General features: G+C 45.2%; 1 protein-coding gene across 2 annotated transcripts in view; it reads left to right on the top strand.

Annotated features, from left to right (window-relative positions):
• Positions 1 to 15,883, top strand: part of TACO1 (translational activator of cytochrome c oxidase I) — a 250,087-nt gene continuing 234,204 nt past the window's right edge. Inside the window, exon 1 of one of the 2 annotated variants that reach the window (XM_069634123.1) lies at positions 1 to 84. The gene's annotated coding sequence lies outside the window, so the exon portion shown is untranslated. Of the gene's footprint in view, positions 85 to 142; positions 326 to 15,883 lie in introns of those variants that run through there. The other variant, XM_069634124.1, reaches the window with a different exon arrangement.

The following is a 15,883-nucleotide window of genomic DNA, read 5'->3' as shown; positions in this document are numbered from 1 at the left end:
CATCAGAGTCACGTGAAGAAGAGGGGGCGGGCTGTTGCTATGGTCCTTTTCTCGGATGGGAACTAGTCGTTACCCTACATTTAGGTAGGCTTAATGGGAAAGAAATGTTACTTTACTGTCAAGTGATGGGGGAAGAATGTTAATTTGTACGGGACGTCATACCGCTGTCTATAAATGCCTACTTTGAATACACCGCTCCGTATCACAGAGTACCGAAAAATAATGAGGAGCACAGAGGAAAGTGAGCCTGCCATGTCCGAGGCAGAGGTCAGGTGACGGATATGCACACCCTATACAAGCGAGTGTGTCAGAGAGCTGGGCTGAGGTATTAGCTCCTAAAATATTGTCATTTCTTAAGGGCAGATGTAGACCTCATGAGTCATGCCACAAAGGGCGAAAAGTGCCCGACGTCTGACACAGTCTGACTTGTGTACAGGAGTATGGCTCAGACGTACTGTAGGGCATGGTTTTGGTGACCGGGGTTGAGAGTCTGCTGCTTTACAACTGGAAAGTTAGCTACGAATCAGTTGTGACTAAATGAAAACAATTCTCTCATATAAAAGAAGCACCATAGAAAAATGTGTATGTGTATCGGCGCCAGCCACCCATTAGGGGACACCGGGCGAAAAGCATTTCCACAAAATCCTGTGGTAGTAAATGCCATTGGTGTCCCCTACAGCTTTAAACACGTTATGGGGCTGCAGGTGGCTGTTAGCACTTGCAACATCACTTCAGTGAATTTTTCAATGCAGTCCTCTGTGCTAGTTAGTGTTGCTCGTGACTGAAACATTGACGAAGGTTGTTCCATAGTAACAGGCCTCTGATGTGGATCTTACACCCAAATACTTTCCACCAGTAATACCATTGTGTGATTCTGTTTGTGGCAGCAGATTTACAAAGGGTTATAGGTGGGGTACAATGATTGGTTATTGATCAGATATTTGGGGTCAATTTTATAGACATCTCTACATGTTTGTTATGTTGTGGGTTGGGGTTATAAATAACCACTCAGGAGCCTTGTTAGGTTTAGGTATCTTTAGTAAGTCCACAGGAACATGGGTAAGTCATTAGGAATAATGCAGGACAAGTTCATAGGATAGAAGCATCCACCGGTCTCCTTTCTCTTAGGCTTCAGTTCTCACTACAAGCCCACACACACATAACAGGGAAAGACTAGAATAAGTAAAACCCAACAATGTTTTATATAGGATTTCGAGGCCTATTTGTTGTTAGTTTTTGTGCCACAGTAAAGATTGTAAGGCGTTAGACTTGTGACCGTGTTTGGCCACGCTCTGGACTAGGTTGACTGCTCTGTTCTGAACGTGTTGTAGTAGTTGGATGTGTTTCTTAGGGAGACTTACATACATGCTGTTACAATGGACCAGGTCTTACAATGTTCTCTTACTATTGGCAAGTGATAACTCATTTGTGAGTAAGAAATGGTGAGCTGAGTGCATGAGGAGAACTGCCATTCAGTCCAGTGGGAAAGTGCCATTTTTACCCCTGCAGTATAAACAATTGTGGACCTCCCAATTTTACTCCAGTGACAACAAAAGGACCTTCATTCAGCCATGCAGTTTCATGTGTTAGTTCCTTTTCCAAACATTGATTTGTGGGGACAAACAATAAGGTCAGCATCCAGGATTTTGACAGGGTTGGAGCAGGCTGCTGAGAAGGTGGCCAAATGAAGGTTTCAGTGAAATGTGAGGACTCCCACAGAGTAATACCCCTGTTTTTGATCCACTAGTTGCATTGTCAAGGTAATTTGTTAGCTTTGATTGGTAGATCCATCTCCTTCATCACCAGGCAAATTATTATCTGCAAGTCATCCGGTATTGTTGAAATGGGGTATCCACATTCTCAATCATCGTAGCTAGTGATCTCATGGACATTATAAATACAAGGTGATGGGGAGGAGCCCTGTCAGACAACGCAAGAATGAGTCTGGGGTTCTGACAGGAAGTTTCCACCTTTACATGGGTAGAGCAGCTATTCAGGAAGTAACCTATTCAGCAGAGGGCAGGGCATGGGATGCCCAGATACTGGTGCAGCTGAGACAGAAAGGTAGCAGGCATCTGCAGGCAGACAGATCAAGCAATAACGGGCAACAGGTTGGCTGGCTTTCACAAAGTTTCAGATTTCTTATGAAGCAGCGTCACTTCAGTGCTTCTGGATGCCCTGACACTGGTTTGTCTGTCACGAAGGAATCTGTGAGCTTCATTATAATCCTGAAGTTACTTGCAAGCAATTTGTTCCTTTAACATGGCCTCAAAGGGTAGATTTTCTATATGTCTATACGTGGACAGTTCTTATATGTCACTGTATGTTTTTTTTAATAGTGGAATGATGGTTGCAGCTTTTTGTGAGTTTGGGAACTGCTCTGATGGCAAGGAAGAATCGTAAAATTGTGTGAGCTTAGGTGCAAGGATTGGGATCAGGTCTTTCATGGTTTGGCGGAGAAAGGGGAGGCTTGGACTTCTGGCGTGTGTTCACCTCATTTGGTGACTGGGACTAACTTCGGGAAAGTGAGACAACAGATAGGTTTGTACTTGGTTTAGGTAAATACTTTTCAGAATAATATTTCGTTTGATGTCCAAGACCCTATCACTGAAAAAGAACATCAGGTTGTCAGTCCATTTTTGTGAAGTCATGAAAGTGGTAGCTAGTTATTTGAAAAATTGTGAATATTTGTATGGTGCCTCTTGGATTCTTTGGAAGAAGTAATCCTTTTTTAGCCAAATGGCCTTTTTGGTATCTGGTATGGTTTTTTAGTTACTAGGTCAGTGTACTGAAGGGCAACAGCTTCTCTGTTGATTTCTTTCCCTTTGGTCTAAATAATATCAGTTCTCAGCAGATGATTGTTGTTGAGGAACATGGTTGTATAGTTTGCCGAGAAATTGGTAGTGGTCATATCAGGAAATGGGATTATGCCTTGCTAATCATAATGCACTGTTGCATAATTGAATGTAGCACAATGTCGTCATGTATTACAGAATTTTTAAAGCCAATTTATTGCTGGGTTTGCCGGCCCAAATGTTCAGATCAAGGTGTGGCCCTTTTTAAACAAATGCACTGGAGACTTCTTCAGGTCAGCTAATAAGACTGTGTAACAACCTGCAGTCTCATCAAAGGGAACGTGGTATTCGTTTTCAATAGTCATTTTCCAGCCAATGTTCAAATAATTGGTATATTCTGCTATTTATCACACTACAATAGATAGTTTCAGGGTAGATCCATGCCATACCAATGATTAATCTTAAAGCTTGTAGGAAACAAGTTACATAAAGGAACAGTTCAGTTTGTACCAAGTTTATGGGATCCCTAAGAAGCCAGACACCCATTCCTCGATTATACGATTTTATATTAGACACTTTATTACTTGCCTCGCATTAATCGGGATGGCAAGGATATCACCAATGATAGTTTGAGGCCTGATTGAGATTCCTTCGACAAGGACCATGTTTAGGGAGAGCTGCTGCAGCAGGTTTATTGGGATTAGGACAATTATCACCATAGGTGGTCTCCCCATGGGTATTTATCCCACACTGAAATGTTGAGGAGCGGAGGGAGGGGGTTGCTTCTTGAATACGAGGGTACGCCCTTGGGCAATAGTGCAAACATATGACCAAGTTGGGGCACTTATGCATAACCAAAGTGGTGACAAACTGGCAATGCATGGTGCACCAGAAGTTGCGCATACTTCCTGTCAGAGTGGTCATTTATTGACCCAAGCTTGAAGGTTGGTAGAAGTAATTGTGCCAGATTTGAGCGTGTGATATCTGCAGTGGGAGAAGCAAGGAGGGAAGTGGATGTTGGCAATTGGTACACATCCATAAATGAGGTGAGGTGAGCAATGCATGCTGTAATTTGACATACAGATTTACTCCTTGAAGCAGGATGGTCCCATTAACATAATGGCTTGTATTCAAACATTGGTGGTGCGGGGGGGGGGGGCGGCAGGAGAGGTTTACATTTTCTCTGAGATGGTCTTCGTCAGTCCTCCATTTATCATGCAGGATGACGGGATTAAGAATAGTGATTAGAACCTTTTTCACTACACCCCCGAGTTGGTAGTGAAGACTATTAAGTCTGTGCCATCAGTGCCCGAATTTAAAGTTATGGTAGACATCCACCACTAGGGTCTTTGAAAAGTTTAGGAAGGTGTGCATGATTTTTGTTTTTGTACTTCCGGCTGGTCTTGCAGGAGCGTTAGGTAGGATCAATATCTTGAAACAGTATGGACTAAGGTTAGACCTGCCTCTCCTTTCTCTGTGTAGAATACACAGAGCCAGTGTATAATTGTCCTGTCCCCGTGTATGTGAGGAGACGAGAGAGAATACACTGTCTTCCCTATTGTCTCCCCTAGTAGACTGATAGCTTTTGAATTTACAGTTCATCATTATTTGTTTGTTTATTGAGTTTATATAGCGCTTTACAGAATGACAACAGGTACAGTAATGAATGAAGCATAATAAACAAATATGAAACAAACCAGTGATGCAGTATTTAGAACAATTTACACAGAGGAGGGGGGGAGAGGGAGGGGAAGAGGTGAGGACCCTGGGTGACCGCCAGCGCACTAAGGTGGTAACAGTATCCAAATTGGGGTCATCAGAGGGTGGGAGGAGGAGGTGGGCAAGGGAAGAGGGGGCAGGCGTGTGAGGGGGGAGAGAGGTAGGAAAGGAGAGTCAGGGGGGAGTGTCAGGGGGGAGTGGAGAAGAAGGGCTTTGAGGGAGGAGCGGAAAGATGGGTAGGTAGGGGTGGAGCAGATAGAGAGAGGTAGGGAATTCCAGTGGAGGGGGGCCAGAAGTTGGAAGGAGCGGAATCGCGAGGAGGCACAAGGGGCTGGGGGTACGGGGAGGAGGTGGAGATCAGCTGAGCGGAGAGAGCGGGAGGGAGAGTAAAATGAGAGGAGGGAGGCAAGGTAGGGGGGAGCAACCCACGATGTTGTTATTTAAGGATGATTTTCCTTTTTTTCTCAGTAACGAACATTATTTTGAGTATTTGGGGCTGTTATTGATGATAGAAGGTCATTCAGCAAATTATTAAGGTTTATGATTATTACACAGTATCCACTGTGTTTCTATGTTACAAACTGTGCCAGATTGTGAGCCAATGGGTGAGACAGTTTGAGTTATCCATTTCACTTCTCATTTTCTTCTTTTTTCATTCACCCTTTCCCTCCTGCTGAGGGAGGTACGTTCTGTACTTTTCTTTGTTCTGCATTTGTGATTGTATATATTGGAATTATGTATGGTATTCACTTTGTTTCTTTGAGTTTCTTGTGTCAAAACTAGCATAATGCGGCACTATATAAATATCACTGATTGTATTTTACATTCAACTTTTGGGTTTTATTATACCTTCATTCCCTCTCTGTTCATTGTTGTCGTCAATAAACGACTCAGAGCCAGCGTACAAATCTCCTTTATTTCGTTTGCGCCGACGAGTGCCGTGTTCGCTATCTCGCTTTTATTGGGCAATGCCCTGTCTTACACGGCAGCACCAGTCTGTTAACCGTGTCCTTTTATCACCTCCCTCCCCCCGGCAGGAAACAGCACTCGCGTCAGTTATCACTCAGATTTCTTCAATGAGGGGTGCAGTTTTTCGGATGAATCTTGTCATCCTTATGTGTACTTCCCTTTGTTCATCTGCTCTTCCTACATCGTGATTACTCACCCGCTCGTCATCACTTCTCATGGTCTTGCACTCACTATTCTCGTCTTCTCTTCCTATGTTTTTCTGAAGTGAGAGATGTAACGGGTGATCACTCGACTGGGTGGCCTTGCCGTCAGCATTGTCCCCTTTACATGAGGCACTGTTAGCATGAATGTATCGAATTGGGAGTCTGATTTCCTTTTGTGCTTGCAATAGACAATTACTTTGTCTGCTGCTTGCATGGATGATGCCTTGGCATGTCTCAGTAGGTCGCCACATCTCTTCATGTCCTGTTTCCTTGTGCCGTCCGCGACGGACAATTCTCGGTCATCCTTGTTGGGTGTTCCTGGGACATGCAGGAGCCACGTGTTCACTATTCTCCGGAAAATTGGCTCAGAGGGACATTTTCCTGTCGTCCCTTGTGGCAAGTTTCTATAATCACACAGCATGTTACATAATGCTTGATTGAGTGTCATACATCGTAGTCCATTTTATTGGAGTACCTTCTTTAAACTGTTCATACATCTCTCTACCGACAATTCAATTGGTATGCGGCCACAGGGATGTGATTTTCCTGTGACGTATCCCCATGTATTGCATGAATTGAGCAAATTCTAAACCACTGAATGTTGGTCCATTGTCAGATTTAAGTGCAGCAGGGATTCCTCATGCCGAGAAAATGTTATCTAGCTCTGGAATGACAGTGCTGGCTCCTGTGGAAGAGAGCAGCTGTACCATGTGGAATCTGGAGAACTCGACCATGGCTACCAGCCAGTATTTACCATCTCCAAAGAAACCAACAGAGATCTGACTCCGTGTCAGTCTGGCATTTCTGACACGCGAAGAGGTTCTGGGTTATTCTGCCGTGCTGTGCTCCAGATGGCATGCTCTGATTGTGTGGTCCACAAGTGCATCAATCCTGGGAAACCACACAGTGGGCCTCATTACACGGTAGGCGGTCAGGGTTAACGGTCACCGGTAATGGTACCGGTGACCGTTAACCCTTACCGCCTTACTACGAGGTCCCTTTGTGGGTTGGTACTTTAACGCCTGCTTTTTAGCAGGCGTTAAAAACCAACCCGGAAAGGGACCAGAGTGCTAATTACGGTACCGCAATTTGCGGTACCGTAATTAGCACCTTCCCCATTCCCATTATGCCCTATGGGGCAAAAACGGGAATGGGGAAGGGCAATGGGGGAAGGGGGAATTACCGCCCCGCCAACCTTGGAATAGGCCGGTAATTCCCCTTTCCTCCAAGGTGGTGCCGGTATTTTACCGGCATGGACCAAGGTGCTAGTAGCACCTTGGTCCACCGCCCACCGTGTAATGAGGCCCAGTGTCTCTAATTTTGTCTTTTTGTGGCCACTGTCCCCATATGACCTTCATGCACTAGGTCCATTACTTGCTGTCATAGTTTTGAGGGGATGATCAGCCTGTTGCCTCTCATAATGAGTCCTTCCGCTGATACAGGCAGCTTGCTCTTGACCTGTTTGAACGCACATAGTTCCACCATGGACTCGCCCCTCCCTAGAGATCTTTCAGGGAACACAGATCTCCATCTCTGGGATGTTATCAGTTCTTGGACTTGCCTCATTGAAACGTCATGTAAACTACACTCCTTGATGAGAGCTGGAATCATGGAGCTAGATGGACCACTCTCAGTGGGGAAATTGATGTATTTTTCTGCCATGGAGGCGCTGGCAGATGGGTCCAAAAGTGGGTGTCGTGACATGAAATCTACTGGGTTGTATTCTCTTTCAGGTTTGTGTACGATTGTAAAGTTGAAATCTTGATGGCATCTTGCATTGAGGATTGCTATATATGGTGACCTAGAGTTTGGTGATCTGTAACTATTGTGAAAGGTTTGCCAAGCAGGTGTCTTGATTGCCAATGATTTAGGTGTTACCCTGAGCCTCTTATCTCCACCTTGTTTGAGGCTGTGAAAACAGACCCCTTCTCATCAGTCATTCATGTCAAAACTCACCCTAGGCTGTGTCCCGGTGCTAAAAGACAGTCGTGCATAGGTTAATGTGCTTATCAACATGATTAAACGTATACATCCAGGAATTGTAAAGTTCTTGCCCCGCGAAGTACTTGCAAAGTACTGTTTGCTGCCAGCTCCTACCCTCTTGTTGGATCTTTGTGCCGTGCTGTTGCTGTTTTTCTTCTTTGAACTCCCGGAGCAGGTCGGGTGCCTCATCACGGAATTGCAGCCTGGAGGACGTTTTAGCCGTGCACACCAGTCTGCCTGGCCCTGTTTGGGGGGGAAGCGGAAGGGCCCTGTTTGGGGGGGAAGCGGAAGGTGACTGTGAGCCTTTCCTTTGCCGCCACACATGAACTTATTGAACTTGTGTGTCTTGGAAGTTGTGTGCCTTGATGCGTTACAACACCATCTGGGCAGTTCGTGTGTCTACATGTCTAACACCCCTTTTCCATTTTACTTTAGAGGTGCTTCCTGCTTCAAGGTGATCCCGCCCCCCGTGCTGTGTGACGTCTATTCATGCCCTTTAAATATCTGTCTCCCGGCGCATCTGCGCCGCGCCCCGCAAAGTACTTGCAAAGTACTGTTTGCTGTTCGCGGGGCGGGGCACGGGATGACAGGCTTTTAAGGGTATTGTGACACTGTGGCTGGAGGGCCTGGGGTTCCAGGGACCCACGCTCTAGTCCCTGTGCTAGTTTGGCATTTTGTCTACCTGCCGGTGAGCTGTTTCAGGTTTTGGGTGACTTAAGCCTCGGTGGTTGGTGTTGTTGGGAAACTCGTATGCTGGATAGTCCGTATGAGCACCTTTGCCTCAGGAGACTGCTGGCTTTATGCCTTTGATCCTTGGGCCCTGGGTGTTCACGATTGATCTCTGTTTTTTTGGCATCCATTTCAAATATATGGCTGTGTCTTGTGAGGTTTGGAACGTGGATCTGGGGTTATTTACTTTTGGACAAACATTTGCTTAACCCCATAAAATCACTATCAGGAGGCCTGGTATGGGCATCTGTTAACATCTCCCAGTATCTCTTGTGAGCTTTGCTACCTGCGACCTGCTTCTTTCTTTCCTCCTTTCTTTTTTATTTTTCCTGTCTTCTTCTTATTCTGTTTGCCTTGACTTCTGTGTGGAATTCTTTTCCTGGCCTTTCTCCTTAGGACTGGATCCTAGGAGTGGGAGGAAGGGATGTTTATCCTTGGGCTCTATTGAGGCTGATTTATTGAGCTACCATTTGTGTCCAACTATACGCTATCAGCAATTTATCATTTTGCTATCACTTGTTTTAGGCACAGATTATGAGCCGCGCTCTAAGGAGTAGCTCTAAGTCTGGCATCCTTTCAAAAGTTCCTGGGAAGTTAGGGGGCCATAAATCACCAACCAACACTCTGCCTCTTTCCCTCTTGCACAAAAAATCTTTATTATCGATGCCTCCTCACTTCAATGTGGAGGCTGTTGTGTTGGAACAAGAAGGTTCCTTTGATGCCCCGCGCACAGAGGACTCAGTCTCATGTCCGGTGCCTTTGCAACTGCACCCCCTTTGGCTGTGAAGCTCCCCACATTTTCAGTGCAGGAAGCCAACAAAATCGATGAGGAGGTGGTCTGTGAGGTTGCCCACGTTCATATCATCAACTGCACTCCCAGGCACGACCAGGTTGGTTTCCCTCACGTCTCGGATACTTCAATGTTGGCGCCGACCATCATGAGTGAACTGGGAAAACGAGTGCGGCTTTCTTTGGGCCCCTCTTCACCTGCTTCTAGGTCGTTTCCCTTTGGCGAACAAGTTCACCTCCACCTCCCAGATGAATTAAGCTATAAAAATCTTAGCGTTTTTGGAGGTAACTCGCCACAGATGCATGCGAGGGGAGCGGGAACGGTTGTGCCCTTGGGGCACAACAATGCCCTCGCTGTTCAAGTTTAACCAACCGGGAATTTGCCCTCCCCCTCTGCGGATGAGTGTTCTTTTGGCAACGTCGATCTAGGTCCCCCTGCACCTATGGAGGAGGTACAGTCATCCTCAACCCCAGAGGTTTCACTTTCTGGCTTCTTTGCGAATGACTCCTTTAATTTTCCTGTCATCTCACGCATACTCAACCTTCTGGACAAGGGACATGAGCTTACCCATTGTTCCTTGAGGGAAATGCAAGGCTCATTAGGCTTTATGAAAGAAAAGATGGCCAAATTGGAAGGGTTTATTCTTGCAGAGGAGCAATCTAAGGCATATTTTTATGCACATGTCGAAAAAATGCTGGCAGATGTGGTAGTGCCATCACCACCTGCATCCCTGCCTCCGCTACTGCAATCACAGGGCTATCCGACAGAGAATGTCTTGCCACAAAGATCGTACTCGTAGGTGCTTCAAGGAGCTCACAAGGTTGGATTGGAACAGAGCAACCATGAGGCTATAGACCTGCTGGAGGTTTCCAAACTCCACCACAATCGTCTCCTCCAGGTCGAACATTTACTGTTCAACTTGGCTGCGAAGGACCCGTCCCTTAAGGACGTCGCATATCTAAACGGAGGATTGGAGCTTGCCAAAAGGGCAGAGGAAACGCCTGATAGTCCCTCTGCCTTGACAGACATTATCGACAGTCAGATCATCCCAGATGCTATTGTTCCTCCGCAGCCATGTGAGCTAGAGGTGCAACATTCCGAGCAAGCCGGAGGACATTTCATGTCTCGGAAGGCAAAGAAGACTATTCTTGCAAGCCCAAAAACGCCTAAACCTGGCGAAGGCCTCTCAGAAGCAAGTGGCAAAAAAAGTGTCCTCAGTTTCTGGCTCTGAGCCTAGCATTGGAACTACCTCAGGTCTTAGTACTAATATGGAGAATGGCCAGGACGATTTAGTCTTGGATCTTCGTGATCTGAACGAGGAAAGTAAAAAACATCTCCAGATCATAGCATTAAAAAGTGGCATGTGCAGGTACTGGTTCCTAAACCGCCCAGGACTCCTTCTGCAAAGTCTCACCCTCAACTTCACTGCTTCTTTTGCAATATTGAAAGCAAAAAAGTGGTCATGCGGGCCACTGGTCAGGCTGAATCGGTACTCACTACAAAAAGTGCCCAGGAGTCTTTGCCTATTGCACTTCATCGGGAGAGCCCGTCCCCTGCCCCAGTGGGACAGGATAACGTTGTCCAGGGGGGTCACGAGGAGGAGGCTATTGCTCACAGTCCTGTGTTTGTGCAGGTACCTGTGGCTTTGCCACGGATTATGCCTGTTGTTGAGGACCTTGAATGTAAGCCTCAGTCGGGGGAGCCCACGGTTGATCTTTTGTCCCTTTCGGAAAACCCTAGGGACATGAAGGTGATACTTGGATGGTCCAGTAATCCGGACATAAATGGGCTCGCCAGGATTAACATGTCCTTTCCGATGAATTCATTTTTCCAGATTCCTTCGCTAAGAAATCTATCATCAAAGGACCTGGACTGGGTAAAGCTTGCTGCACACAACAACCACAGAGTGCTGTGCAGAGTCCAATCCCAGAAAATAACGAAACTGATTTTGGACTTTAAAGACGACTTTGCATTATTGGGACTCTCGCCCTGTCTTTTCGTGGACATGGAGTGTGCTTGGGCTTTTCTGGACTTTGTAATGCCAGCTCCTACTGTATGTGCAGAAGGTCCGATAGCAGCCCCATTTGAGTCCCATGCCAACCAACTGACTTTGCAGCTTGCGTCGCTTACTCAGGCGTTAAGCAGCTTGTCATGGCTTGAACCCTTGATAAAAGTGGTTGCATCCATGAAACTGCCTCCATCGGAATCATAACACCACGGGATTGCTATTGCATCCTGGAACTGTTGTGGTGTGAACAATCTTAAGGCATGGCTTGGGAATGTAGTGATTCACCATAGGCCGCACATTTTATTGCTACAGGAAACAATGGCGCTAGAGGCTTTCGTGCTTGATGGGTACACATGCTTAGTGTCCCTGCTTGCCGTCCTCACCTCGGACGTCCCTCTGGTGGCATCGCTATACTTATTAACAACGCGTTGAAGGTGGACTCACACACTTTGGGAAATACCGAGTCATGTATAATGGTGGAGTTGACTTTCACTGAAGGCATAAATCATTAATTGCTTTTGTTGTCCATCTACTGGAACCCGAGCGCTGTCTTGTTGGATTCGGCTCTAGAGGCCCTAAATCGAATTTTGGGCACTGCAGCTCTGCTTTGTCCCAACCATGAAATTCTAATTGGAGGCGATCTTAATTCGTACATAGAATTGGAAGGCTCCTCCCGGCCCTCCATCCATTCCACGCCCTATGCTCTGCAAGCCTTTGGTAGAGGAAATCAATGGGCCAGCTTCTTCGAAGCGTGGGGTATATATCCTATTCAATTTGCCACACACGCTATTAAAACCTTGTGGAAGCGTGGGGCTTCATCATCTCTCATTGATTACATGCTTGCCTCTGTAGTATGTTCTGGTCTGCTCGACCCCATTACAATTTTGATCGTGGGTGTGAGTGACCATCGAATGTTGACTACCTGCTTACATTTGAGGATTGATTCATATGAAATCATGGAGACCGCCGCTATGGTGGAATGCGATAGGCATATTTTGTCTGTTAGATGGCACTCCAGCATATGTCGCAAAATGGTGTTTCGGGTAAATCGGGACCTGCTGGTGATCAACGATGCCCACACAATGTTGCGCAACAAGGAAAAGGTCAACAAAATAAACTTGCAGATGATCCGCTCTCATCTGGTTTGTCTATCTAAGGAATCTCGTGAACGGCGCCAACCACAAGCTCCACGTCCATATTTGGTAGAGGTTGCCAATTTAAAAACTCAAAAAAAGAGAGCTGCAGACATTAAGAGGTAGGCCGTTGGACCTAGCAAGCACAAAAAGGGAAAAAAATGCCATTATTGCTCGCTTCAAATCAAAGTTGAAGGCTGTGCAATATGCTGCATACAACCTTGCCAATCAATACATGATTGAATTGCTCTACAAGAGGAACACGGGGGATCAATGGTCCATCCTACGTAAACCGTTGGGTTTGGCAGACAACCGTATGGTTGCTACCATATCTGGCCCTGAATGGAGATTATTCTTTCTCCAGAAATTTAAGTTGCCTCATCTACATTCAACGCTGGAGTCTCTCAACCTAAAGCTGAAGTTTCCCTCTGTTTGTCCTTGGACCATCAAGGACATCATATGGGCAATCTCCCAAATTAAATTCTCGAGAGCTGCTGGGCCTGACGGGCTGCCACCCTGCGTCTACAAGGACGACTCCCTTTTTTGGGCTAAGTATTTGCTTCCTTATTACCAGCAAATATTCCAATCTGGGAAAATTTCCCCCTTGTGACTTATGGCAATCGTGATTCCAATTCACAAAAAGGGTGCGTTAAACGACCCGTCAAATTTTAGGCCAATAGCCTTAATTAATATCTCAGCTAAGATCTTTTCAAGGCTGGTCTTGTGTGAACTGGAAGCTTATGTTAACACCGCCTGCCTCCTCTCAAAAGCTCAGGTTGGCTTTCGTAAAGCCATGGGCACGTAGCTTAATGCAACCATTCGTGCCCATTTGTTGTCGGCCTCGCGCATACAGCCTAACGGTACAATCTATATGGCATCTTTAGATTTATCGGCAGCATTTGATAGCGTTTTACGCAATCGTCTTTGGCAGAAAATGCTGTCTTATGGTATTCCCTCTGATTTGGTGGTGATAATAGCTGCCCTTCATCAAAATACTTCTTATAGGGTGCACATCAACTCAGAGGGCCTGTTACCCAACACTATCCCGACAAAAATTGGTGTCAAGCAAGGTTGTAACTTGGCCGCGGTACTCTTTAATCTGTACCTGGCTGACATCGAACAAATATGGGAGGGAACAAATACATTTCCCATAACCTTGGGTAAATTGCATCTCCACTGGTTGGCATTCGCCGACGATGTCATCCTATTTGACAGAGTACCCTTCGGTCTCCAAAACAAACTAAACACTTTCTATGAGTATTGTAAACAGAACAACCTGACTATTAACCCAGATAAATCTCATAGTATAGCTTTCTCTCCAAAGAAGAAAAATTTGAGATTTAAGTATGAAATAAATTCCCAGCCGATTTCAATGAGGGAAGTGATCATATACTTGGGGTACTCGGTGTCGAATGGTATGTCTGTCGGAAAGTGGCGCAAAGTGTTAGAGACTAAGCTCAACCCCTTGTCTGCACAGATGTGGATCATTTTCTCCAGGTATTGGAAATACTTGCTATTGCCTCTGTTAAATTACTATACTATGAAGGTTGAACCTATTCTACTTTACACACTGGATGTTTGCTTGGTACAGCTAGGGCCGTTACTGAATTTGCTTCAAGGTAAGATTTGGAAAAGGATCCTAGGGCTTCCGGGGTATTTGCCAAATCCAATTCTCTTACACGAATTGGGACTTTATTCCTTAGCAGACAAACACGACTGGCGTAGCCTGAACTCATTTAGTAAAATGATTTTGCCTCCCGCCAATCCTCTATATGAGGATTTTAGCCGAATGTTAAATGAAGCTCATCCTATCTCTATGGTTGAATTTAAGTCACATATGGGGGTGATTTTGAGGTCTCTGAACATGACGCAACAGGATATAATTGACTCTCCACGGAAAGTCAAAGCTAGATTTTTCCGGAACGCATGGGTGCGTAACACAGACTTGATCTCAGGTTACTCCTCATTTTATACCTATGCAAAATTTAGGCAGGCTGTCTCGCCCCGTTTGCCATACCTACTGTGTTTTCCCGACCACCACGCCAGAAGGACTTACATGAGATTTCGGCTGGATCTTATCCACACTGGATCCCGAATTGGCAATTGGACTGGCTATAAAGGGTTGGGGCAGTGGCACTGTTGTCGGTTCTGCTCTATAGTTGGGGAGTGTGAAACCTTGGAACACTTGACTATGTATTTTACCCACTTTGCTCCTCAAAGGCTCCGTTGCCTGGGATCTTTTTTTGTCTCAAATTCTAGCATGGAGCGTCACTTGGTTTGGCTACGTTGTGTGTGGGGCATCATGTTAGCTATAGTGAGACTTGTGAACATAATAGAGAAAGACCTTCTGTGTTTAAATAAATCGTTAATAACGAGAGAGGCGATAGAGGCCTAACTGCCACCTTGACCACCAATACATTTTCAACATTAACACTTCTATTGGCATCATTGAGGCTTATCAGCAATAGGTGAGAGGCAAATGTCTTGGTTGCCACTTGAAATACATTGTTGTTGTTCTTTCAAAACCTGAATTGGAATGAGCTCAACTTGTTGAATGGGCAATCTCAATGGTATTGAGTCTCTTTGAGTAGTGTAGAAACTTGCAATTACTATGCGCAAAAGACATCCGAAGTAATACTCTTTCTTTTTTTCTTAACTGTTTTAATATAGCATGTGTCTGATGAACTTTTAAAGCTGTTGACTGTATGTCTAGATAGTATAGTAGTATTCACAGTTTGTGTTGTACACATTTCAATAGAATATTGTATGTTGTATGTTGTACTTATGTTGAATAGGAATGATGCTTTGTTTGTTTTGTTATTCATGTGAAAACCAGAAAACTTTTGTTTAAAGGTGTAAATTTATTTTTTTACTACCAAAAAACAAACAAATAATTTTTTATTTTTTTTTCAAAAAGTTCTTGGACTCAAAGAGATACCACTCTGACGCATTACTCTGAATTATAGGATGCGGCCAAAATGACCGAATCCAATTTACCTACCCCACCAAAATACCTAATATACATACCATAAAAAGTTAAACTACCAAAAATTCGAACCTTTTGTGGTATGTATAATAGGTCTTTTGGTGGGGTAGGTAAATTGTCCCCCTGCAACACCCCACTCACTATACTATAAAGTATAATGAGCGGGGTGTTGCGAAGACAGATCGCAGCTGACCGGCTAAAAACAAAAAGGGGGAAAAAACGCTGCAAGGTACACCCCTGCAAGCTGACCCAAGGAACATTTTTTTTAAAAAAAAGGACCCTGCGGCACCAGTTGCCGATCACGCAAGTGAAAGGGAACTAGCGTCACAGGGACCCGCAAGTCTGAAGGAAAGATAAGTAGGGGTGTGGGTGGGGTTAGGGGATCTTTAGATTTGGGGTTGTTTTACATTGAATGACCGAATGGGAAATGTATGAGCAATTTTGCATTACGTACATTTCTCATTCGGTCATTTCTGTCGCGGTTATTTCTGCCGCGGTAAGACCACTCCAATTCATATTATACACTTGACACAGGAGTTATCTGGTTAATGCATTTAATATGACCCTC

Source organism: Ambystoma mexicanum, chromosome 13 (assembly GCF_040938575.1).
Source record: "Ambystoma mexicanum isolate Mex_15411 chromosome 13, UKY_AmexF1_1, whole genome shotgun sequence".
Classification (NCBI taxonomy): domain Eukaryota; kingdom Metazoa; phylum Chordata; class Amphibia; order Caudata; family Ambystomatidae; genus Ambystoma; species Ambystoma mexicanum.
This window is presented reverse-complemented; position numbering and strand designations above follow the sequence as displayed.